The sequence below is a fragment of the Hyperolius riggenbachi genome, chromosome 12 (assembly GCF_040937935.1).
Source record: "Hyperolius riggenbachi isolate aHypRig1 chromosome 12, aHypRig1.pri, whole genome shotgun sequence".
Classification (NCBI taxonomy): domain Eukaryota; kingdom Metazoa; phylum Chordata; class Amphibia; order Anura; family Hyperoliidae; genus Hyperolius; species Hyperolius riggenbachi.
In genome coordinates this window covers 172724298-172748397 of record NC_090657.1, presented here as the reverse complement: position 1 = coordinate 172748397, position 24100 = coordinate 172724298, and the positions used below count along the sequence as shown (strand labels likewise).

The window sequence follows — 24100 nt, the reverse complement described above, 5'->3', positions numbered from 1 at the left end:
TGTGCAGAGGCAAATCTCGCCAGGTCGTCCTCCACTGCACCTGCACGAGAGCTGCTGTCAATCACTCTCACGTGGTGTGGAGTGTACTGTGCAGGTGCAGCAGAGGACGACCTGGGGAAGTCAGCCTCTGCAGCGGAGGGGAGCGGGAAGCCAACGGCTGAGAGCAGAGCGGAGACGAGGGCACAAGACGGCTGGTAGGGGCTGAAGAAAGCCCCGGGTAAGTAGGTGTCTTTTTTTTGCAGTTCGGACATCCCTTTAATAAACTTTATCTCTTATTTAATCATATTTAAAAAAACATTATTCCTATTATGAAACTGATTTTCACAAAAACTACAAGGTTGTCATTGAATGAAAAATATCCCCCTATTCCTTGTTCCCACTGTTCTCCTTAACTAGCAAATGTGGCGATTCTAGCATGCCTGGGGGCTTTGCTAATAACCGCTAAAGTCGGCAGCGCCAGACTCTAAAGCAATTTGGGGAAACCTCTGCATTTGAATTAACCAACTCGAACATTTTGGTCACATTTTAATCAAATGGCCAGCAAATCAAACAGGGAGATATTCAACCAACGCTATGCTATATTGTGCAAAATATTCTGTGATGATGTAACAGCCTCTCCTGAGCTGACCCCACACAAAGGTGACCACACTTACCCCCTGATTATAGGCTTCTCTGGCCTTGTCCACCTGCTGTCGCTGCTCCTCAATCTGACCCTTCATCATCCAGAGTTTAGGGAAATCCTCGTAGTGTCTGAGAGCCTCTTCACACAAGTCCAGAGCCACCTCCACCTTCCCCAACACCCACTCCAGCTTCACGGACTTCATAAACACCTGCAGAAAACAGAGAGAAGACCATGCATTACGGAGTACACTGGCACAATACACAATGGCCTCAATTCACTAAGGGCCAGTTCACACTGCCACTCCAACTTCACGGACTTCATAAACACCTACGGCACACAGCGAGAAGACCATTCATTACTGAGTGCACTGGCACAATACACAATGGCCTCAATTCACTAAGGGCCAGTTCACAGACTTCATAAACACCTGCGGCACACAGAGAGAAGACCATGCATTACTGAGCACACTGGCATAATACACAATGGCCTCAATTCACTATGGGCTGCTCGACAGAAATAGTAGGTCAGTAAAATACCATATTCGGCATTTTAGGCAGAGGAGAGTAAGGGAGGAAATTACATCAGGATTGGCTTCAGTTGCTGGCTCCCGGAACAGAGGGGTGGGAGGGGTAAACAGGAGGGAATCAGCCAATCAGGCAGCAATAGTAAAGTGTGAAGGGAAGTAGAGAAGCAAAAAAAGACAACCCAGCATGCCCTGCAACTTCCTTTTTGTGTACCAAATGTTGTGTGTACCAAATAAGTTAGGTAAACTGGGGAATGATCATTTATCAGCAAGAAAAGTAATAGTGATTTTAACTTTTGGATTGCCTGGTTAGCATCCTTATTACTTGTTTACCAGATAAAAATAAATAATTGATTTTTGATTTTATGCCGGACAGTTACACTTTAACACATGCTTATGACCAGCAAATCAGAACCTTACAAATCAGCTGATCAAACTGATCACATGATTCTCCATCAGTTCTCCAAAGCATTGTCATGCCTATTCTTCATAAATAAAAGTAAGCCTTTTACCCTGGCGGTGGGGGCGCTGCTTCTCGCCTTCGCCAGCAGTCTTCGGGCTCTCTCATACTCATTGTTCTCAGACTCCAGCTTTACGGCCGCCAGCCAGATCTCCTCACTGTTCGGGTTGGCCTAAGAAAAGGAAAAAAACAATTAAGATCACTTTCATTCACATAGATAAAAGGAGCATACACACATCAAATCTTCATTGGCCAATTTTACCACCTCCATGCAGTATGAGGGATAACAGGTTTAGAATAGTTAGGTAGTGTAGGTAAACTCTCGTATTACATGATATAAAACAGGGAATAAAGGTGGCCATACATTAGGAGATAGGCAGATCGACCATGATCAGAGAGAGATCTGTTGCTTGCCCATACACTGCCGTCCAAGTCCCACCAGATTTCAGCATGAAATCTATCAGGAATTGGCCTAGTGATGTTGCCAGCCTGGCCACCACCCAAATGACTCCTCACTGGTGTGACTGCCAGCCCCCTCTGCTGTCACCCACGTGGTACCAGGCACGCCTGCATCTAACGCCATTACCATCACGCACCCCATCACTTTTGACCAAGATTTTCCAGCATGTCCAATTGATGCATTCAACAGATTTCGCCTAGAAAACAATCGAGTCATCAATCAAGTGGACATGTTGCAGCACCAATTTTCATCTGATTCGATGGTCGAATGCAAAATTGCCAGATATAGGACTACACTAACAGATCACTTGATAACCAAGGCTGACCATGAATTGTATATGGCTGACTGTACCCAAGTACCTCTATTACTAGGAACACGTTCCCACTTGCAGGACACATACCAGCCATTGCTCAGGTTTATTACGGCCACAAGGGCACTCACCTGGAAGGCCAGTGCGAGGATACTCCTGGCAGCTGGCACATCACCTGCCAGCCACTTGGACTTGGCACCCATCAGCCAGAGAACCTCCGCCTTCGGACAGTGGGCGACAGCTCTCTGCAGGAGGGTCTCCAGCGACTCCCTATGAAAGGGGAGAAATAAAATTAAACAGGATAAAGTTTCAATTCAAGGCCCAATTGTTAAAAATGTTCTGTGCAGTAAATTGGGTTGTACCGCACGTGTAACCATTTGTAATTCACATTTATAAAGGTATTTACTTCACTGATTAGTCATTTTACCCTTCCATGTGGTTACAGCCATTGCAAAGTGACATTTGACAAACTGTTCGATAAGACAGAACATTCATATTGCGCTTTTATAATGGCGGACTCAAAGCGCCAGAGCTGCAGCCATTAGGATGCGCTCTATAGCAGTGTTAGGGAGTCCTGCCCAAGGTCTCCTCACTCAATAGGTGCCGGGTTACTGAACAGGAAGGGCCAAGATTCACACCCAGGTCTGTGTCAGAGCCCAGTAAACTATCCAGCCACTGCATAAATATATATTTTAGGACCCTTCCACACAGAGTTTGCTGCAAAGACACATCAGGTGTTGTTGCTGCAGTGCACCCGTACAGTACCATGTAAGTGTGCCTCACTGACGTTATAACGCATGGCATGCTGTGCATTACTTTGTGGGAACCAGTCACACAGCACTCGATGAGGAATGCCCCATAGGAATATAATGTTGTAATGCAGTGATATCGTCCCTTGTGACGCAACAGACTCAGTGTGCAAGGGCCCTAAATATGTGTGACCACCTCATACTTTAGATATTTCAACAAACTTTATTCATATTTTGCTTTTTGTATCCATTTTAGTGTAGTGTGTGCGGCTTCTACTGAATTTCTGGGATTTAGGGAGTCCGATTTATAAACACACACAGATTTCCAGAGACTTTTTTTTTCTAAATTCGAGCAGTGATCACTGTGATTGGCTCACTGCAATCACGGGGTCAGGAGCCAATAATATGGAGCTCTGCTGTCAGCGTAACAGGAGAGCAAGCGATGACAGAGCACCAGGTCCGCATGGCGAAAAGTGATTGAAATCTACAAAGAATAAAATTACACAAACTAGGCATAAAATTCAATCACTGCCATCCGAAAGAGGATAAAGAGGAACTATAATGACATATAGTCCCAGTCGTGCACATCCCCCCCAATCACACTCCCCTAGTCGAGTGTTTTGCGCATGCGCAGTTCACAAGGACTATAACTAAGCTTTGTGCGGAACGCTCCAGGCATTGGGAGTGCGATCAGATGGTGTGTGGACAGGATTGCACATGAGCAGTGACTCAGCTTGATCACAGGCCTTACACTGGAGCAACAGAGGGGACCGAATGGAATCTCAGGGACCACACGGACTATAGAGGGCTGGAGGGATCCCCAGGTTAGTATAAAGGACAGCCAGGCAACTAGTACTGTTTAAAAGGAAATAAATATGTCAGCCTCCATATACCTCTCACTTCAATTGAACTTTAAAGGAATAGTCAATCAAAATGTGCTGCCCCATGATAATAACTTACCCACGGGCTTCCTCCAGCCCCTTGCAGCTGACATGTCCCACGCCACATCTCCACTCGCAGCCGCCGGCCCGGGGTCCCCAACGGTGCAGAGGCTGAATTGGTGGTCGTTCTCTACTGCACCTGCGCCGCTGTCAATCGAGTCCACGTTGTCTGCAGTGTACTGCGCAGGGACAGAACTAGTACACTGCAGACAACATGGACTTACTTGATTAGCAGCACAGGCGCAGTAGAGGTGGTCAGCCTCTGTACCGGCGGGGACCCTGAGCTGGCGGCTGCGAGCCGAGATGCTGTGAGGGACATGTCAGCTGCAAGGGGCTGGAGGAAGCATGGGGAGACCCATTTAAAGACAAAAGACAAACTTATAATGCGCTTTTCTCCTGGCGGACTCAAAGCACCAGAGCTGCAGCCACTAGGACGCGCTCTATAGGCAGTAGCAGTGTTAGGGAGACTTGCCTAAGGTCTCCTGCTGAATAGGTGCTGGCTTACTGAACAGGCAGAGTCGAGATTCGAACCCTGGTCTCCTGTGGCAGAGGCAGAGCCCTTAACCATTACACTTTTTATAGGACATTTGATGATACTTCTACACACGCCTACCTTGTTCCATGGTTCTTCTCAAAATAAGCCGCTCGGAGCCAGACACTCTTCTTGCTGGGGAACACCTGCAGGGCGTGTGCGTAGATGGCGCGTGCGCATTCCAGGGCCCCATGAGACACACACTGTAAGACAATGATGCAGCGAGATCTCGCGTTATAAACTGGTGGCCTTGAAAACTTGGGAATCCAGCAACGTTATACAATAACAATACTCACGCTCTCCGAGTCCTCCATCCACGTGTGCTTCCTGTCCTCCTCCTCTATGCCAATTCTGATGACCGCCCTGATCACTGCCTGGCACATTACCACACTGCCAGCCTTGTCACACTCCTCTGCATCCTACAAAGAGCAAGATCACAACAAACATCAGACATGTGGAAAAAGAGAAGTAGGGTAAAAAAAAATGCGCTCCTCAGGGCAAAGGAAAGAAGTGATTAATAACTCATAAAAAACTTGAGTTAAAGAATAATTTGCCTGGTGCGCTTTGATCAACAAGGGGTGTATACCCTAAATGAAAAATCGTTTATATTTAAAATGATACTAGCGCTCAACAGGTCTTATCTGTGTGAATATTCAGTGTAACAACATACAACTCACCATTTTTATATGAACACTACAAATTATAGCATATGGAGGGATTCTCTAAAAGCATATAGATCTTCTGCAAAAGACCTTAAACACTGCTCTTAAAATATCTAGGTCGAAAAGTGCATATAACAATATAAAAACCCTAGTCACAGAGATGTTATTTGCATCATTACATAACCACTAAATGGCCTAATATTAAGGACCCAACCTCACTACATGACCTAGGGCCTTGTATCCAAGGACCCTGAGAGTTCTGAATTCAGAAAATTATTCAGCGACCTTTCTTATACACAGCTCTTACACAATTTTTTAAAAACGGCAAAAGTCCAAGATTACAAGTCCTAAATTGAAAAAAAGTCCCAAATTCAAAAAAACTCCTAAGTAGGTAAATCAAGGTGCTTATCGCAACATCAGAGGTTATCCTTTTTAAGGAAAACTGTTATGCTCACCAAATTCAAATGCCAATTGTGACAGTTGGCATTCAACACATGTGGCCCAGCCAGTATATCTCAGCCGATCCTCCTGTATACTTCCAACCGTATCCAGACCATGCATGAAAAGGAAAAAAAGAACTCTATGGCGTAGTATGCATGTAATTCCTCACCACAAAGTGCGTGTAATCTTTGTACACTGAGTGGGCAAAAAAAAATTAAAAAAATCTGAGACACCCCTTAATTGAAAGTAAACCAGCCCAACAGTGACAGAGTGATGTAACAATGCAGAATTGCCCATATAAGGAACGCTCAGCTTCAGACGATGGAGTCATCACGGAAGTTAATGACCAAATGGATAAGACAATAGATTAAAATTACCCGTATATACTCGCATATAAGCTGACCCGCGTATAAGCCGAGGTGTGCCCCCCCCCCCCCCCAGAAAACAGGAAAAAGTGATTGACTTGCACATTATTCGCCCCTCTCCCCCCCCCCCCCCCCCACACACACACACACACTATAGCCCTCTACACAGTAGCCAGATGTGCTCCAAGGATGATACAGTGTCTCAAGATAATACTAGATGGCATCATAGATATGAGACACAGCAATTGCCACGTAGGAAGAATCCTGATCATTGAGCAGCTGACAACGCTGCTTGCCGAGCACTGTAATTACAGCGCAGGAGATTTGGGCGCAATAGGAATTACGACTACAGTGAGTAACTTTGGCGCTGTCAGAAGGTGGAGCTGAAGTTACTTTTAAAACACTGTAATTCGGCCTCCAGTATTAGCTGGAAGCCAAATTACATTATTCCCCACTATCCACATGGACCTGGAAGAGGAATAGTAATTAACGCTGCCGGGAACTTGTGTAGCAGCAGGATAAGCCATATACCAGCTGTATCCTGCGCCCAAGTCTCCAGACGGTGAATTCATATGCATGCGCTGCTTGCACATTCTGCTCCACAAACCAGGGGACACAGGTAGTCTTGAGCAGCGCACTATATTGCAGAGGATGGGGAGCCATGGACACAGCAGGAAGCCAACTGGCTAAAGCAGGATTCACTAGTGCATGATCCTTACGCTCCTCTGCCAGTAAGAAAACTCCACCACCCGCTCTGCTCCACTGACTCGCATATAAGCTGAGGGGTTAACTTTCCAGCACATTTTTTGTGCTGAAAAATAAAGCCTATACACGAATATATAAAGGTACTTTAAATGAGGGATAATAATCAATGCAAGAAGAGCTGGTGCTAGCATATCACTGGTGCTAGGATTTTCTCACCCAACAATATCTCGGGTCTTAAGAGAGTGGCAGTTGAGGAGAAGTAAAAAAATTAAAAAAAATAAATAAAAAAATAAATAAACTTCAAGCGATGACTATGCTGGTTAAAAAAGGCTGGTGAACGAGAGGTGAAAGGCCAATAGCACGCATAGTCCGCAGCAACAGAAGGGCAACTACACAACAAATTACAGCTGAATTCAATGCAGTGGATCACAAAGACTATCCCAACACACAAAAAGATGGACTTTGTAAAGGATGTGCTTCAGCAGCAGGAGACTATCAAGAGTGCCTTTGGTATCACAGAAAAATAGGAAAGCACATCCGTTGTGGGCCCTTGCCATCGTGCTCGATCAGTCTTAAATTGGTTTGAGGAATTTCAGAGTTTAACCTGCTTTCCTGGCCAGCTCAGTCCCCAGACCTCAATCCTATTGAGCATTTGTGGGACAAAGTCAAAAGATCACTTCAAAGCTTGGAATCACCACCATCCAATCTGACCCAACTTAGAGCTGCCATTATGTTAGCATAGGCCAATATTCCTCAGCAACTGTATCAGCTTCTTGTGGAGTCCATGCCAAGAAGAATATCAGCTGTAATCAGAGCTAAAGGTGGACCAACTCATTATTAGAGGGTGTCTAATTATTTTACCACTGTATACTATTTGTATAGAACTACAGGAATATATTTTTACATAAAATGATTCTGGTCTAAGTGTTCTAATTATTTCTATGAGGGGTAACTGTTACAAATGCAGTGTTCTCCTTAGAGCCTATTAGCCGGGCGCTCCGCCCACCTGAAATTCCTGAGCGCCCGGCTGCCAATCGCTAGCCTCCATGTGCGGTACTGCTTTTACAAGCGCCCGCTGTTCCTCCATTCCCGTCTGTGTCAGTGGTGTGGAGGGAGGGACAGGGAAACTACTGTATGACGTAGTGTCGTCCCGCCCTCCTCATGCAGCTCAGAAGACTTCCTCTCACTACTGCTGTCAGCCAGTCACGTTACAGCTTCTCCAGCGGGGGGGCGTAGCCTGTCTTGTAGGTCAGCTAATGTACTGCCGCCCGTTATGGAACTTTTACAAGCCGCTGGGTCTGTGTGTATTCCGGCTGTAAACGTGGTGGGAGAGGGGAGAAAATGAGGATGCTTCTCTTTAGTGTGATCAGGTCAGTCATCCTCCTTCCACACGCTGGCCTCTTTGTTTTATGAGTGTGTAATAAAACATCAGAGGATTGCTAGACAGCGTGTGAAGGACTCCTCAAGCTGTAGGCTTCCTCCCCCACGTGTGTCTCCGGGAAATCAAACAGTAAGAAATCTCAGGGGGATTCAGCTGCTGCTGACCTGTGACGATCTATTTACACAGCTCATTGTGATTCCTGGGCTAAGCTGTCTATCTAGCTGATTACCTATACATCATACCCACCTGCATCTTAATGGCAATCTGTTACAGCAGGCATTGGTTATGATCTCAGTGCAAAATGTCCATACCTACATAAAAATTACACAACAGACGATCATTCCACATGACATCACGTAATCATAGTTTAACGAAGATTCGTTAAACAACGAGTTACAGATGGCTTACAAACCTTGATGCTTATTTTGTTTTGAAAGAACATCCTGATCAATCACATTGGAAATGACTGTTAAAATAGTTTCCGCTAAAATCGGTAGCAAAAACTTAGTTTCATTTGAACGATTGCCTGTGTCCTCTCGGTCACATCACTCCACTTCCGATGTTCAAAGATAGATCGTGGAACTATTGTTCATAGCGGAATTCCGTGATCTATCTTTTGATGGGGACTCGGCTTTAATCTTAAATTGCTACTCATGTCCAAATCCAAATGTCCTGCTGTAGCCACTAATTGCAGCTTTCAACATAGGTGCACATAGGTGGCACCCAAAATAAATTAGCCACTTCATGCGACCCTCCCAGCATGACCTTCCGTCACCACCCGGCTACTTTTTCATGCCACCCGGCTGAAAAAAATTTCTGGGGAGAACACTGCAAATGTATATTGTGGCTAACAGTGGTCTTGTAACCCATATAACTGACTCTGGGAGAAGTAATGCTTTATTGAGTTAAGCTCTTTGTATAGCAGCCATCTCCTGCAACACCCAGGAACACAGCTGGTGTAGTTAATGATCATCATGATCTCCTCTCTGTGATGTACACCTACCTGTATCCATTGCTCGCGGTTGATCTCCACTCCGTTAGCTCGCAGGGAAGTGATGGCTCTGTCCACAATCTTCTCCACCATCTGTGTGTTGCCGTTGGCCTCCTCCAGTTTGGCGGCTGTGATCCAGATGTGTCTGTCGGTGGGGATGTTCTCTCTAGCCTTGTTCAGCACCTTACGGGCGTTCTCGTATGTCTCCAGCCTGGCAAGCGCCAGCCATAGCTGCACCACAACCACACAGCAAAGAGAATGTAAGGTGAACAAGGGGAATAATGAAAGCAACTATGTTCATTAGAGTAAATATTAAGCTTTTCAAGTAAAAAAACAAAACAAACAACCATAGTATAGTTGAGCACCTCTCATCGCAGACTTAAAGGGGAACTTTACTGAATAAAGCTTAGTGGAAAAAAAATGCTAATTTTATACAATATTACTTTATAAATACAGTCAGTGTTTGTCTTTTGTATAAAAAAAAACAAAAACAAAACACACACCTTTCCTCTCTCTCCGCTCTTTACGTTCTAATGCCTGGTACACAACGTGCAATTTCTCGCCAGATAGATGGTCCAATAAATAATTTCCAACAGGTCCAAACTGATTTCCAATCGTTTTTCTGATCATCTGATTTTCCGATCACTTCTATGCAAAATTGATCAGAAAAATCGGAAATCAGATCGGACCTGTCGCAAATGATCAATTGGAGCATCTCTCCGGCAAGAAATTGCATGGTGTGTGCCAGGCATTAAATTTACACACGTGGCGACATCTTTACTGCTGGAAGGTGATCTCTGCAGATTGTTTGCTGTGTGCTCCAAAGCCAGTAGAAACAACACCTGGTCTCCCAGAATGTTCAGGGAGGATAATTCTGCATAATAAACAGCCTGGGCTAAACTTCACTGCGAGGGCGGGGTTTCATACCAATATGCTGTGTTTCTAATGCTGAAACCAGTGGGTATCCTGAATGATCGACTGCATTCTACAATATGTCACTACAGAGGCTCTTTATGAACTCTTAATCATTTTACATCTTGACCCCAGAATTGAGGTCTTTAAAGCGGAACTGAAAGGTCCTGAAAAAGAGGAGTTTCACTCACCTAGGGCTTCTGCCAGCCCCCTGCAGCCGAGCGGTGCCTGCACTGTGATCCCCCGCCGCAGCTTTCAATTTTTAAAGCCGCTGCGCCTGCGGGGCCCCTGGCCGCACGTGTCCTTGTTCATGCTCCCATTGGCAGGACCGTACTGCGCAGTCGCAGTAGATATTTTCTCGTACTGCGACTGCACAGGACGCTCCTGGCTATGGGAATGCATATGAGGATACGCGTGGCCATGGCGCAGTTAACTTCGACTTCCACTGAAGAAACGTGAGCCGTGGAGGAGGAATGGAGGATCAGTATGTCACAGCGCGGGCACAGGTCGACTGCAGGGGGCTGGCAGAAGCCCTAGGTAAGTGAAACTCTTATTTTTTCAGGACCTTTCAGTTCCGCTTTAAACTGGTCATACGTCAGAAGCACCAGATCCTGGGCAATCTATAGTAATATAGATTAATAGTAATAGTGGTTATAGTGCGATTAGGGCCACAAGACTGGTTATAGTGCGATTAGGGCCCCATGGACATGTTATAGTGTGATTAGGGCCCCATGGACAGGTTATAGTGCGATTAGAGCCCCATGGACTGGTTATAGTGCGATTAGGGCCCCATGGACTGGTTATAGTGCGATTAGGGCCCCATGGACTGGTTATAGTGCGATTAGGGCACCATGGACTGGTTATAGTGTGATTAGGGCCCCATGGACTGGTTATAGTGTGATTAGGTCTCCATGGACTGGTTATATAGTGTGATTCGGGCCCCATGGACTGGTTATATAGTGTGATTAGGGCCCCATGGACTGGTTATATAGTGTGATTAGGGCCCATGGACTGGTTATAGTGTGATTAGGGCCCATGGACTGGTTATAGTGTGATTAGGGCCCCTGGACTGGTTATAGTGTGATTAGGGCCCATGGACTGGTTATAGTGTGATTAGGGCCCCATGGACTGGTTATAGTGTGATTAGGGCACCATGAACTGGTTATAGTGTGATTAGGGCCCCATGGACTGGTTATAGTGTGATTAGGGCCCCATGGACGGATTATAGTGTGATTAGGGCCCCATGGACGGATTATAGTGTGATTAGGGCCCCATGGACTGGTTATAGTGCGATTAGGGCACCATAGACTGGTTATAGTGTGATTAGGGCACCATAGACTGGTTATAGTGTGATTAGGGCCCCATGGACTGGTTATAGTGCGATTAGGGCACCATAGACTGGTTATAGTGTGATTAGGGCACCATGGACTGGTTGTAGTGTGATTAGGGCCCCATGGACTGGTTATAGTGTGATTAAGGCACCATAGACTGGTTATAGTGTGATTAGGGCCCCATGAATTGGTTATAGTGTGATTAGGGCCCCATGGACTGGTTATAGTGTGATTAGGGCCCCATGGCCGGATTATAGTGTGATTAGGGCCCCATGGACTGGTTATAGTGTGATTAGGGCACCATGGACTGGTTATAGTGCGATTAGGTCACCATGGACTGATTATAGTGCGATTAGGTCACCATGGACTGGTTATATAGTGCGATTAGGGCCCCATGGACGGATTATAGTGTGATTAGGGCCCCATGGACTGGTTATAGTGCGATTAGGGCACCATAGACTGGTTATAGTGTGATTAGGGCACCATGGACTGGTTATAGTGTGATTAGGGCCCCATGGACTGGTTATAGTGTGATTAGGGCCCCATGGACTGGTTATAGTGTGATTAGGGCCCCATGGCCGGATTATAGTGTGATTAGGGTCCCATGGACTGGTTATAGTGTGATTAGGGCACCATGGACTGGTTATAGTGCGATTAGGGCCCCATGGACTGGTTATAGTGTGATTAGGGCACCATGGACTGGTTATAGTGCGATTAGGGCCCCATGGACGGATTATAGTGCGATTAGGGCCCCATGGACGGATTATAGTGCGATTAGGGCCCCATGGACTGGTTATAGTGCGATTAGGGCACCATAGACTGGTTATAGTGTGATTAGGGCCCCATGGACTGGTTATAGTGTGATTAGGGCCCCATGGACTGGTTATAGTGTGATTATGGCCCCATGAACTGGTTATAGTGTGATTAGGGCCCCATGGACTGGTTATAGTGTGATTAGGGCCCCATGGCCGGATTATAGTGTGATTAGGGCCCCATGGACTGGTTATAGTGTGATTAGGTCACCATGGACTGGTTATTAGTGTGATTAGGTCACCATGGACTGGTTATATAGTGCGATTAGGGCCCCATGGACTGGTTATAGTGTGATTAGGGCCCCATGGACTGGTTATAGTGTGATTAGGGCACCATGGACTGGTTATAGTGTGATTAGGTCAACATGGTCTGGTTATAGTATGATTAGGGCACCATGGACTGGTTATAGTGTGATTAGGTCACCATGGACTGGTTACTGTATGATTAGTATGAAGCCCCACCTCCACACTGGTGGGACAGCACGGCTCAGCATGATCCGAGCGTCCTCCGGTTCCTCCAACTCCACAGCGGCCTTCCACAGACGCACGGAATTCGGGACGTGCTCCAGAGCTGATCAGGGAACAGAAGAGAAGATACAGTAATAAATGTGCAGATCAATGACATAAAGGAGTGAACAAGTCTGACAAGAGATTTGTTAAAGCAAACCTGTGGCGACAAAAATTTAGATCCTTACCTCCGAGGCTTCTCTCAAATTCTCATCCAACCCATCAATGCTCGCTGGGACCCTGCTGTTCTTTGCAACTCCGCTCCATGTACAAGCACATCCCGTATCAGCGCAGTAGGGCGATGCTTGTGTACGGCTTTTCCCTGCATGCACCAGTGGCTCAGTGCTACTGCACAGAGTCAGGCTGTACTCACAGCTACGCTCATACACAGAGGAGAACATAATTGACAAGGCTTGAGGAATATGCTCAGAGGGTCCCAGCAATGTAATGGTGAAGTTGAGGGAGGAGCCTATAGACTATCCAGATACTCTCCTCTCCACAGCATCTATTTTTTCCCTTTCTCTTGCCGCAAGTACACTTTAAAGAGAACCTGATGCAGCATTAAACCGCCGATCACTGTGTGCTCATTAGTGGGCATGCAATACTACATGCCCACACAGGTAGTGCCCCCAAACCACCAACCGGAAATCTGCGATCCCCGCCGGCAGTTAGTGACATTTACATGTCACTTCTGTTTTTTTTGTTTTTTGTTTTTTTTTTTTTAAATAAAAGGTGGTTGCTGATTTGAATCTGCAGATTCCTTGCAGATTACTTTGCAGATTTCTTGCAGATTGCCTACAAAGTTGCACAGATAATCAATGGAATCCTATGGAATGGACTGGGGGAGAGTGTAAATAGTAGCCAGTATTTTATTGCTAATATGCCCAATCGAAATACCAAAGATTGCATTGTGTGTAGGGACAGTAAGACCCCGGGTGGCGGGCATAACACCACCTATTATTGCAAAACTTGCTCACGGCAGGCTCGGATTACACCCAGGAACCCACTGTTTTTCAATTTACCATACCTTGGCTTTCTCCTCTGCTACCAGCCAATAGAAGATGCCAAACTGTCCAAATAAGGTATCAAATTAAACGTTATAATGTGTTCTTTAAAATAAGATATACCATGTTACTGTGTTACGTTCCATGTTAAAATGAGAGAGTAAGAGAGCGCATTTCTTTAAAAAAAACCTCAGAGCAAAAACGACTTCCTTTAGGAAAGAACTCCAAGTGGAAAGGGTTAAAGTGTACCTGAGATGCGACAGGGCAGTGTGCGCTCGATAAACCGTGACTCAGCCACAGTACCAGACTGTCCAGTGAGAGACAGGAGCAGCCCGAGGAGACGGCGAGGGATCGAGCAGCCTCAAGGTGGCTGAAGGAAACACCAAGTAAGTATAAATCCCAAGACCTCTTTGGTCTCAGGTTTTCTTTAAATGAAAAAATAAGATACTTACCCAAGAAGAGGGAAGCCTCTGGCCACATACTCTAGCAGACAACTGCCGCTGTCCCGGAGTCTCTTGAAGTAATGAGCTGTAACTAAGGGCATCAAAGTGCACTTTGCTCCATATAAGCTGAAGCCATACCGGACTAGATCTGGCAAGGGCGCCCCTAGGGGCGAGCCCAAATGCACCCACATAATATGTCAGTTCTATGGCCCCGCAGCTGAGCTGGTGGCCATCATAGCCCCACACTTTGATGTAAAGGGGTTGCTGTGCTGGATTCAATCAGCCGACAGGACCCCTAGCGTCTGCCATGTTTTCCCACAAAATCCAACATTGATACTTAACTAAAAAGCACCTATGTCAGACATAGACCAACGTAGGATTGGAAAGGGTTAAGCCAGTGCTGTCCAACTTAAAGGGCAGGGGGGTGTCTAGCACTGGATTTTACGGCTGTAGAGGGCAAAGCATCAATCGCCTGGCTTCAGGGGCGGAGCCAAGCACAAACAAAAGGTGGGCCTGCCAGAGGAGGGGGCCCGACACAAAAAGTAGACCAGGCAAATGAGTGCGGCCCGGGGGCACATCCGACCCGAGCACCGCCAGTTGGGCAGCCCTGAACTACACATTACAAAGACTTGTAACAGCTCAGTCAAAAGAGAGCCTTCTGATAAATGAATAGTCTGAAGTTAACATTTATCTTTGATAGCAGAAGCATACAAGCGACGCCAGCAGCCTTCTCACACGTGCGGTTCAGAAGCGGTTACCTTTCCGAAGGACCCGTTTCTTGGCTCGCAGGTCGGTCTCCAGCTCTGCAGCTCGGATGTAGATGCGGACGGACTGCGGGAGGTGACATATAGCCTGGGCCACGACGGCCTTCGCTGTGTCTCCGGGCTGCAGGCGAGCGGCTTCCAGCCACACATCTTCACTCTGAGGGGAGGAAGTGTCACAAATATAGCTTTACTATCAAGGTGTCATTGGTTTTAAGCAAGTGAAAACTCTACATTCTACTAGAAGAGGAATCCCCAGTGACTATCGTTGTACGCTATGTCTCAGCAAGCCACAGATTGAGGAGGAATCCACAGTGACAAATGCTGCACACTATGTCACAGCAGGAGGTATGCGGCTGACAGGAAATGGACCATAATCCTCAGAGCCTTTAAATCACCATAAAAGTGTTTCAAACACGAACGCTTTAACAAACACTGTTAACCGCTTACAAATGACTTGACTAAACAACATGGCGTTTGAAAGCAGTCAGTGTTCAGCATCTGAAAGAACAGAAACAACAGGCCTCAGACATCGGTGTGAACTGTCCATGTACTCAAATGACCAGTGCTGTCACCATGTTAGATACATTTTTTTTTTTATTTGAATGCTGATTAAAATCTTGCTCTATGTCATTTTTTTTGCTGCAGTTTTCATTGTACTATTAGTGTAATGCCTATTGTTCCTAAAAGTAGCGTATATAGCAAAACAGTGGCAGTAGTGCTGGCATTTCACTGTATATTTAGCTGTTAAAGATTAGTCTACTGTAAGCACTATTTGATCGAGCCCTGGTCCTTTTTGCATTACATTAGATACAATTCACCGCATCAGCAGTGGGAGGAGCCCACCATGGAACCCCCATACAGGTGAGATGTAATCTGCAGCAGGCCTCACCTTAGGACACATCTCCGTCCCTTTCATGATGAGGTTGCGAGCCACTTGCAGCTTGCCAGTTACTTCCTCCAGACGGGCAGAAGCGATCCAGGCTGGCGGGTGGTGGGGGTTCGTCTCTCGCACAGACTTCAGCAGAAGGCGGGCTTTCTTAATGTCACTGGTGAGAAGAAAAAAAAAAAGACTATGTGAATGACATGACACACACACACACCACAAACACATCGCCGTCAACAATCACAACAAAGCGCTGTCAAAAAACACAACACATCCCTGTCAACAAACACAACGCTGCCAACACATCGCTATCAACAAACACAACACAGCACTGTCAACAATCACAACACAGCGCTGTCAACACACACAACACAGCGCTGTCAACACACACAACACAGCGCTGTCAACAATCACAACACAGCGCTGTCAACAATCACAACACAGCGCTGTCAACACACACAACACAGCGCTGTCAACAATCACAACACAGCGCTGTCAACAATCACAACACAGCGCTGTCAACAATCACAACACAGCGCTGTCAACAATCACAACACAGCGCTGTCAACAATCACAACACAGCGCTGTCAACAATCACAACACAGCGCTGTCAACACACACAACACAGCGCTGTCAACACACACAACACAGCGCTGTCAACACACACAACACAGCGCTGTCAACACACACAACACAGCGCTGACAACACAGCACTGTCAACACACACAACACATCGCTATCAACAAACACAACAGCGCTGCCAAACACCACAACGCTGTCAACAATCACAACAAAGAGCTGTCAACAAACACAACACAGCGCTGTCAACAATCTCAACACAGCGCTGTCAACAATCACAACACAGCGCTGTCAACAATCACAACACAGCGCTGTCAACAATCACAACACAGCGCTGTCAACAATCACAACACAGCGCTGTCAACACACACAACACAGCGCTGTCAACACACACAACACAGCGCTATCAACAAACACAACAGCGCTGCCAAACACCACAACGCTGTCAACAATCACAACAAAGAGCTGTCAACAAACACAACACAGCGCTGTCAACAATCACAACACAGCGCTGTCAACAATCACAACACAGCGCTGTCAACAATCACAACACAGCGCTGTCAACAATCACAACACAGCGCTGTCAACAATCACAACACAGCGCTGTCAACAATCACAACACAGCGCTGTCAACAATCACAACACAGCGCTGTCAACAATCACAACACAGCGCTGTCAACACACACAACACAGCGCTATCAACAAACACAACAGCGCTGCCAAACACCACAACGCTGTCAACAATCACAACAAAGAGCTGTCAACAAACACAATACAGCGCTGTCAACAATCACAACACAGCGCTGTCAACACACACACAACACAGCGCTGTCAACACACACAACACAGCGCTGTCAACACACACAACACAGCGCTGTCAACACACACAACACAGCGCTGCCAAACACCACAACGCTGTCAACAATCACAACAAAGAGCTGTCAACAAACACAACACAGCGCTGTCAACAATCACAACAAAGCGCTGCCAACAATCACGATACAGCGCTATCAACAAACAACACAGCACTGCCAACAATCACAACACTCACTTGATGTCGCCGCCGTGGGTCGGGATCATAGAGTTCAGATCAGTCAGGTAGCCTTTGGGATCAACCACGGTCTGGCCACTCACAGAGTCAGACACCTGCAAGGAGAATAAGTAAGGTGGTTATCAGAAGGACCCCTGTAGAGGACTGCATGACAGCAAAACGATTTCAAGGCTGCAGATTCTCCCAGCAGAACATGCTGGTGACAGCAATGTAGCTCTACTTCCCCTGTGGTCCTCTGGTGATGTCATCACCTATTCTCTGCACCAATAGCAAGGCATCCAGCTTTCAGGTGTAGGTGGCAGCTAGCAGTCTCACCCATTGTTCGATTCTTGTGACTGTGAGGACTCACAAGGACTAAAAAGGGAACCTGAAGTGAGAGAGATATGGAGGCTGCCATATTTATTTCCTTTTAAGCAATACCAGTTGCACGGCTGTCATGCTGATCTATTTGGCTGCAGTAGAGTCCGAATCACACCAGTAACAAGCATGCAGCAAATCTTGTCAGCTCTGACAATATCAGAAACACCTGATCTGCTGCATGCGTGTTCAGGGGCTATAGCTAAAAGTTTTAAAGTTTGTACAAACCTGTGATGTGTGTCACCCGTAGGGGATCGAAAGCCAGGGAAAGGAGGCGGAGGGATGACAGAGCTGTGCATGCGTGATGTCCTGCGGCAGGCGGGGGAGTGGCGTCCTCAAAGAAGTCGCCCACCCATTAAGAGTCTATCCGCTGGGTGGATCGCTCCCTGGCTGGGAGCTCCCATACACACGCTTGATTATCCGCTGAGTCCATCGTTATCGGCCGCCTCAGCCAACTTTAGTGAAGAGGGTCTATGACCCTTTAGAGGCAGAGGATCAGCAGGACAGCCAGGCAACTTGTATTTGTTAAAAGGAAATAAATATGGCAGCCTACATGTCCCTCTCACTTCAGGTATCCATTAAGCAAAGCCCCAGAAATTACATGGCACGATGCTGCTAAGTTAGTAAATCTGTACAGGTTCCAAACTTCATGTTACATATAAACGTAATGGCATGAATAGACTGCATCTCCCACACTTAATGCGTTTTGTGCGTGCAGAAAAAAAAACTGACATTCTGCATGATGACTCTGCACATTTTGTCAGTTGTCTCTATCAATTACATCAGCTGCTGTGAAAAAACGTGCACGTTTTCCTGCATAGAAACACACTTGGTGTGCAGAAAAAGTATGCAGAAAACTGAGACAGGTGTGTTCCCTGCCTCAGTTCTGAGGTACAGAGAGAGAAGATAGAGGCACACTGCTCTCCCACAAAAGCCCACACCCTTTAAAGTGAATGTTTACCGGATTAAAAAAGAAAAAAGTCAGATACTCACCTAAGGAGAGGGAAGGCTCGGTCCTAATGAGCCTTCCCTCTCCTCTCCCGGTGCCCGGTCCCGCGCAGGATCCCCCGTGGCAGTATTCGACCAGTTCGGTCAAATACTGCCACTTCTGCATGCCTTCGGGAGCTTTCGGAAGCCTTCGGGCTCCCGATGACGCGGCCACTCCATACTACGCATGCGCGAGCGCCCTCTATGACGCGCTCGCGCGTACGTAGTATGGAGCGGCCCGTCTTCGGAAGCCCAAGTGCTCCCGAAGACCTCCGAAGTCCCTGCGGCGGCGGACGCGAACGGGGGAGCCAGCGCAGCACAGAGGGCACCGGGAGAGGAGAGGGAAGGCTCATTAGGACTCGAATAGTGCCTCTTTACAGAGGCCTCTGTACAGAGGCACTATTCGTGACCTTGAGACTGTACTGTGTACTCCTATCTGTTTATTGCCTGAGGAAGTGGGAATATACCCGTGAAACGCGTTGCGGTTCTGTTCATGGAGTATGTGAATAAATTGTCTTTATCTTAAGCGACAGCATCGAGTCTATTTCTGAGTGGCCGGTCCACCGCCGCCACCCGAATACTTTAAACATTTTAGCATATTTTATCCTTTTGGCGCCTCTGTACATCTACTTGATGAGTATAAATTTGTACTTGTTTCCTAATCATATAAACACAAGCAGAGTCTATGCCTTCCATACAGATTACACTAGTGATGACCTCTTCTACTCACCTGGCTCAGCCTCATGTCCATCAGAGTGTTCCTGGCCTGTCCAATCTTCCTCATGTCCAGCTCTCCAGAGCCAGGAGTCATCAGGCCTGGGGTCATTCCTCCGGGGTACGGGGAGTTCAGCCCGCCTGGGAAAGGCGTGTTCAGCCCTCCAAACTGCACAAAAGACAGACAAAACAATGTAGAAAATGATAGGTCAAATAAGGAACAAAGCGGAGCCTCACATTGGCCTCAATTCACTAAGATCATGTTGGAGATAATAAGGCAAGAGAAAACTTACCACCACACATCAATGGTATTTTCAGTGTTACTTCACTAAAGAAGCTTGCCTTATTAAAGAGACTGAAGCGAAAATAATTTGATATTTCTGCCTGCTGGTTTGCATAAGAAGTATGTGGAGAAGTGAAACGCCGCATCCCAGCGCAAAACGAGGTGTTAATACCCCACAAATCCCGAGGCAAACATCCATGACTTTGAAAGAACTGTGCAAAGTGACATCACGGTCTGCTGCCTGGATGTGGGCGGAGTTTGCTACCCTAAGAAGCAGCTCTGACTACAGATACAGTGGTTTGCAAAACTATTCGGCCCCCTAGAAGTTTTCCACATTTTGTCATATTACGGCCACAAACATGAAATCAATTTTATTGGAATTTCACGTGAAAGACCAACACAAAGTGGTGTACATGTGAGAAGTGGAACGAAAATCATACAGGATTCCAAACATTTTTTTACAAATAAATAACTGCAAAGTGGGGTGTGCGTAATTATTCAGCCCCCTTTGGTCTGAGTGCAGTCAGTTGCCCATAGACATTGCCTGATGAGTGCTAGTGACTAAATAGAGTGCACCTGTGTGAAATCTAATGTCAGTACAAAATAAATATAGCTGCTCTGTGACGGCCTCAGAGGTTGTCTAAGAGAATATTGGGAGCAACAACACCATGAAGTCCAAAGAAGACACCAGACAGGTCAGGGATCAAGTTATTGAGAAATTTAAAGCAGGCTTAGGCTACAAAAAGATTTCCAAAGCCTTGAACATCCCACGGAGCACTGTTCAAGCGATCATTCAGAAATGGAAGGAGTATGGCACAACTGTAAACCTACCAAGACAAGGCCGTCCACCTAAACTCACAGGCCAAACAAGGAGAGCGCTGATCAGAAATGCAGTTAAGAGGCCCATGGTGAGTATGGAAGAGCTGCAGAGATCTACAGCTCAGGTGGGGGAATCTGTCCATAGGACAACTATTAAAGTGGCCATACATGGTACAATTTTTCATTTTTTTTCAATTAGATAATTTAGTTCGATTATTCCGTTAGATCGAATATAAAGATTTTTCCAGCATGTCCGATCTGATTTTTCTCGAAAAAACGGGATAATCGTTCGAATTTCGTGATCGGAAAAAAAATTTAAACTTTCATTCGATTTGATCATTTAGATCAAATAAACGGGATAATCGAACGTTTTTATTGTACCATGTATGGCCACCATTAGTCGTGCACTGCACAAAGTTGGCCTTTATGGAAGAGTGGCAAGAAGAAAGCCATTATTAACAGAAAAGCATAAGCAGTCCCATTTGCAGTTTGCCACAAGCCATGTGGGGGACACAGCAAACATGTGGAAGAAGGTGCTCTGGTCAGATGAGACCAAAATGGAACTTTTCGGCCAAAAAGCAAAACGTTATGTGTGGCGGAAAACTAACACTGCACATCACTCTGAACACACCATCCCCACTGTCAAATATGGTGGTGGCAGAATCATGCTCTGGGGGTGCTTCTCTTCAGCAGGGACAGGGAAGCTGGTCAAAGTTCATGGGAAGATGGATGGAGCCAAATACAGGGCAATCTTGGAAGAAAACCTCTTGGAGACTGCAAAAGACTTGAGACTGGGGCGGAGGTTCACCTTCCAGCAGGACAATGACCCTGACGATCACTAGAAGACCACATGTATAGTGCAAGCTGTTTTCTCACTGTGCCTCCACAGAACAAACATCAACTTGGTCACTCTTTAGAGAAGAAGCGTGGGCACCAGTGCGCTTCAATCAGCATTTATTGCACATTGATGAGTAAAACAATGTAGCAGCATAAGAAATGGAAACACCATCAGATTACATCACCCGTCCAGATGTCGCCCCACACACAGAGCCCGTCCTCCCGACAATTGTTTCGCACCTGCCGGTGCTTGCTCACGGGATTTAGCTCAGTGGCGTTATGATTCCAAACAACGCCACGGAGGAATGGGCGTAACTATATGGTTACAGAAGCTCACGCCCATAAGCCTGCCTAGACCAATCCGCCGCCAACTCCCAAGCTGACGGAGGAGTGCGCGTCATCTGCGCACTTCCGCCCTCAGCGATACTCTTCCACCAATCCCGGCTGCATATGACGTCCATGACGTATGGGCGTCTGCATTACCATGGAGACGGGTAAACATACCCGAAGACCAGCGCTGAGCCACCTCCTCCAAGCAATCCGGGAGGAATACTGGCTTCCTATTGGCCCTGGTGGATAATGTTACGGAGGTGCAGAGGAGTGGGTAGGCAGGGAGGCGCAGATGAACACTTATGTTACTTTCGCCTCACAGTCTAATGGAATTAAATATTTATACAGACCATAGTTAAATCCAAATGTAATTATGAGCCAAACTCGGAGCCTTAAAGAGACTCCGTAAGAAAAATTGCATCCTGTTTTTTATCATCCTACAAGTTCCAAAAGCTATTCTAATGTGTTCTGGCTTACTGCAGCACTTTGTACTAATCACAGTCTCTGTAATAAATCAATGTATCTTTCCCTTGTCAGACTTGTCAGCCTGTGTCTGGAAGGCTGCCAAGTTCTTCAGTGTTGTGGTTCTGCTATGCACTCCCCCCTCAGGGGGGAAAGAAACACACAAATGATCTCTTGAGATTCAAAAGGAATGCTGTATACAGCCTCCTTGTGTATGGATGTATTTTCTATGTGTGGACATACAGTACATCAACCTACTTCCTGTTTTGGTGGCCATTTTGTTTGTTTATAAACAAACTTTTTAAAACTGTTTTTAACCACTTTTAATGCGGCAGGGAGCGGCGAAATTGTGACAGAGGGTAATAGGAGATGTCCCCTAACGCACTGGTATGTTTACTTTTGTGCGATTTTAACAATACAGATTCTCTTTAAAGGGAACCAGAGAGGATGCAATATACATACCTGGGGCTTCCTCCAGCCCCATACGCACGGATCGCTCCCACGTCGCACTCCTCCGCTGCCTGCATCAGCCGCCACCGGGTCCCGTCATTGCCGCGAGTCGGCAAGTCGGCCGGCGGACGCGGCCAATTCTCCGCATCACAGGGTGCTCTCCCCATACAGATACGCATGTGGCTGTTAACTGCGCAGCCGCATGCGTACATGTATGGAGGGAGCCCCTGTGATGCGGACAATTGGCCGCGTCCGCCGGAAGTGACGGGTCCGGTACCGGCGGATCCAGGAAGCTGAGGATGGCGGCGTGGGAGCGATTCAGGCTTATGGGGCTGGAAGAAGCCCCCGGTATGTATAAAATCTGTTTCTTTTTTCACCCCCCGTTCCTCTCTGGTTCCCTTTAACAATACAAGCAGACTTAGATCCCCTCCAACTAGAAAAGTGAATAGTGCATGATACATAAACCCAGGCTCGCGCCCAATTACCCATAAACCCACTAAAGAGGATTATTAAACTAACGCTCCCCTTCAAGAGGCAATTGGTGACACCTGGGACCATATATACAGTACGTCTATCTCTCTAGGAAGACACTTAGTTCATTTTTGTCATTGAACCCAAGAGGACCCAAAGCATTGGTTTTGGAGATCCAAAAGGACTCCCTCTGTGATAGGAGCTTCTCCCGATCACCCCCTCTTCTCGGAGTCACGACAGCAATCAGACCCACCATTTTAAGAAGGGACGGATCGCTGCCGTGCACTTCTTCAAAGTGTTCAACCAATCTGGGCACACCCCCCTCAGCCTTCCGGACAAAACGTATATGTTCAACCAATCTCTCTCGCATCGGGCGAGTTGTTTTCCCGATGTAAAAAAAGGAACAGGGACACAGGAGGGCATACACCACAAACTCGGTTCTGCAAGTGATGAAATCTTTAATCTGGAAGTGAACCGAGCCCAATTGAACCTCTTGTTTTAAGAACGTGGGGACAAGTAGGGCAATGTCCACATGGAAAGGTACCTTTAAATTTTTTCCCACCTAACCAACTGTCACGTATGGGAGCTATAAATTCACTATTCGTTAGCATGGACCCCAATGTAGGACCCTTTCTAAATGCCATAGTGGTTGGCTGTGTCACCTTTGGATCTAAACTCGTGTCCTGCTCTAAGATTTGCCAGTTACGTTTAATGATTTCCTGAATTTTGTCGGACATTGGGGAATAATCGAAAACCAAAACAAAACCGTTTTTCTCTGACTTTTCTTTGTTCAATAACAGATCTGTCCGATCAATGTTTCGAACTTTTTCCAGTGCTTGGTCAAGTTTAGTCCTTTCATATCCTCTAACTTGGAAACGATTATACATTTCCAATGCTTGTTTTTCAAAATCTTCATGTCTACCATTATTTCTGCGTAATCTAAGGAATTGGCTATAAGGTAT

The 24100-nt window shown here is 46.5% G+C and overlaps 1 pseudogene; it reads right to left on the bottom strand.

The window, feature by feature from the left end:
• The window catches only part of LOC137541643 (pre-mRNA-processing factor 6-like), a 47064-nt pseudogene that overhangs the window by 5534 nt on the left and 17430 nt on the right, over positions 1–24100 (bottom strand).